General features: G+C 43.9%; 1 non-coding gene across 1 annotated transcript; it reads right to left on the reverse strand.

The window, feature by feature from the left end:
* Window positions 1-1,151: 1,151 nt before the first annotated feature.
* Window positions 1,152-1,224, reverse strand: Trnai-aau (transfer RNA isoleucine (anticodon AAU)). Its single transcript has one exon. It is a non-coding gene; the product is annotated as a tRNA-Ile (tRNA).
* Between the last annotated feature and the right edge of the window lie 1,983 nt (window positions 1,225-3,207).

Below are 3,207 nucleotides of genomic sequence, written 5' to 3' on the forward strand. Positions count from 1 at the left end.
TACTTTTGAATTCTTCCCAAATGCTTGCCAGCCAAGCTTGAGGCGTCCATAAATTTCTGGCCTTATGTCTCCCTTCATATTTATAATCTGGCCAAGGTAGACCTATTCACTGACCTCTTCTAGTAGACTGTCCTTGACTTTCACATCTCCATCTGGGACCCAAATTGTTGGACATTTGCCGGCCGCGGTGGTCTAGCGGTTCTAGGCGCTCAGTCCGGAACCGCGCGACTGCTACGGTCGCAGGTTCGAATCCTGCCTCGGGCATGAATGTTTGTGATGTCCTTAGGTTAGTTAGGTTTAAGTAGTTCTAAGCTCTAGGGGACTGATGACCACAGATGTTAAGTCCCATAGTGCTCAGAGCCATTTTGTTGGACATTTATTTGGACAGGTTCACGTTCAAGCCAACCAGCTGACATTCCAATGCAAGATCTGTAGCTAAGTTTTGGAGCTCTGCTAAGTCTTTGGCCAGTAAGGCAATATCATCAGCAAATCTCAAGTTGGTAAGCCTTCTTCCATTAATTCTAATTCCCTTACCTTCCCAGCTCAGCTTTGACATAGCCATTTCCAATACAGCAAAAAAGAATTATCAGAGATATGTGCAAACCGACGGCAGTGATATGTACAAACCGACGGACAGAGAGAAAGGGTGAGAAAGAGCTTCAATACATTAAGATTTAATTGAAATTCAAAAAACGTCACGTTGTCGCTCCACTTATTAAAAAAATTGATAATGACAGCAGTGCGAAAAATTCGTACTTAAGTAAATAAATACACAAAATTTGATATTTCTTTTTTAGCAACATTTTTTTACTTACCTCTCCATGAAATAAGACACGTACGTTAATTATCTAAAAATCTTCACGTATAATCGAAAGGGCTGAGCAAGTAAAAAAATTCACTATCTGGAGACTGTGTGGTTACATTCATATGAGACGTAATCGTCAGAGACTTATCAATTGGTTGTTTCGCTATGGACTAAAACGAACGAGCCCTAGCGTTTTGTGAAAACTGATGGCACGTCTGTGGCTGAGTCAGCGCAAAAAGCTCGCCGTCAGTATCAAATAATTTCAATTTGATGAAGGTGATTACGAAGGTTTCGGGTACAGATGGTAGCAGATGCATGTTGGTATGTCTTATAAGTGATGAAAAAGTGTTTCCGCCCGGAATCGAACCGGGGACCTTCTGCGTATTAGGCAGACGTGATAACCGCTACACCACGGAAACTGCTTCTGTGCACATTACTTCACAGACAACTTTTAATGAGGTTGCCATCGTAACATAAAAATTCAATAAATGCGGTACTTGCATAACGAAGGTACATGCAGCAGTTCCACACATGACGTGGCTCACTGGAGTAGAATACGACATAGGCAGGAAAATACTGTTTCCGCCCGGGATCGAACCGTGGACCTTCTGCGTGTGAAGCAGACGAGATAACCGCTGCACTACTGAAACGACGGACGGGGTGAGTCCATCCTTGTTCACTCGAAATTGCCTCCACCTTTCTCTCGTCCGCGCATGCACACACGATAGTTCTTTTGGCAGCCTGAAACCCATCACAGCCGAACGGCTCAAGAAGTCTTCGGGATGCTCGAGAGGGTGTCTGCCGCAGCAACCCTAACGAGATAGTGGCGTTTCGCGCTGTCGTTGTTGCAAGTCATATCAGCAAAAGCAATAACTTTCTTAGCAGCAGGATTCCTGCTCCTGCTCCCCTACACTCTATGCTGAGTATGGGACATTTTTTGTTTTGTTTTTTATACTGTACCCAGAGAGTGAGTGGAAAACATTCATATAGCTGACGTGGCCTTGCTTGTTTCATTTCGCTAAAAAAAACCGAGTGAATGAAAAAACAATGACTGACCAATCGGTTGTTAAAACGATTCGGTTGACCCATCACTATCTCTAGCTACACGCGTATAGCAAGTGACACTCTTAGTGCACTGCACCTCTAACGCTTCCGTAATGTAGTGCGTCCTTGCCGCCCCCCCCCCCCCACCCTTCGGAAACGTTGTACGTGTAAGTCAATGAAGCGAGTTGTAGGCATGGTCTGAACTATAAATAACTTCACTATTAACTCGATACAACCACGATTCATTTCAAAATATTGTGCGTGGTTACCCCACAGCGGACACAAAGTCGCGCGAAATTCATCAGTGACGAGTGTGCTTACAAAATGTTAAAATACAAGGGGCCGATTGTGTGAAAAATACGTAAGGAGCGACACGACATGGAGTCGAGGCATCTGCCCCAAATAAGCAGCAGTACCGTGCTGGAATTAAATATTCCGTTCTTCATATGCATAATGTAATTTTAGCCAGAAAGGTCTCAATATTAAGTATAATGCCAGGAGGCACTAAATTTCAAAATCTCACAACTTATCACTCACAAACCACGTTTTCGTGGTAAACAAAAAAACTAATGCAAAACCATCCGTATATAAGATGCAATTTTGAAATACGCTACATCAGGGCTTCCTACTTTTTTTCGTGTGAAAAACGTGTACTTTTACTTCAGGTCGTATCCCCAAGTAGCCTTTGCGGTTCCTAAGTGAGAACGTATACAGAGTTTAGTGCCGGAGAGTGCGGCTTCTCTGATAGACTGTTTCGCAAAAATACGGGGGTGGTTTGTGCCCCAGCTCACGGCGCTAGATGCGCTGAAACCTTTTACACATGCGCGGAGCGAGCTTTGTCGACCAATCACAGCGCTCGCTGGCACGTATGCGGCCCCAAGCGTCATTAAATGTTAAACTTGCTTTGTCAGTGCACTACATATTTCATAAGTCGATTTTTCATCAGTTTATTACTTCTAACATGGATCGGTGGATGAAGTCAGGATCATTGAAGCAGGGTGCAGTTTCTCTATCGCCTTCACAGCAACGGAAGTTTCCAGTTGAAATGAATGAGGAGGAAGGACGACCAAAGGAAGACTTTACATACATTTCAACATTTTCCATCGGATTTCACGAAAAACCACACACACACACACACACACACACACACACACACACACACACACACACACACACACACACACAGGGACAGACAGACAGACAGTTACGAAATATGCATGCTCTTTACACAACAGTAGCCAAATAGTAGAAGTGAACAGACCATAAGTGGCAGCTTGTCAACAGCGAACAGTTTGGACGTGACGTTGATTGCTCTTGAAGGAAGACAGCTCCACCGTGTGAAATTTAAATTACCAAGT

This window comes from Schistocerca nitens, chromosome 1, assembly GCF_023898315.1.
Source record: "Schistocerca nitens isolate TAMUIC-IGC-003100 chromosome 1, iqSchNite1.1, whole genome shotgun sequence".
Classification (NCBI taxonomy): Eukaryota; Metazoa; Arthropoda; class Insecta; order Orthoptera; family Acrididae; genus Schistocerca; species Schistocerca nitens.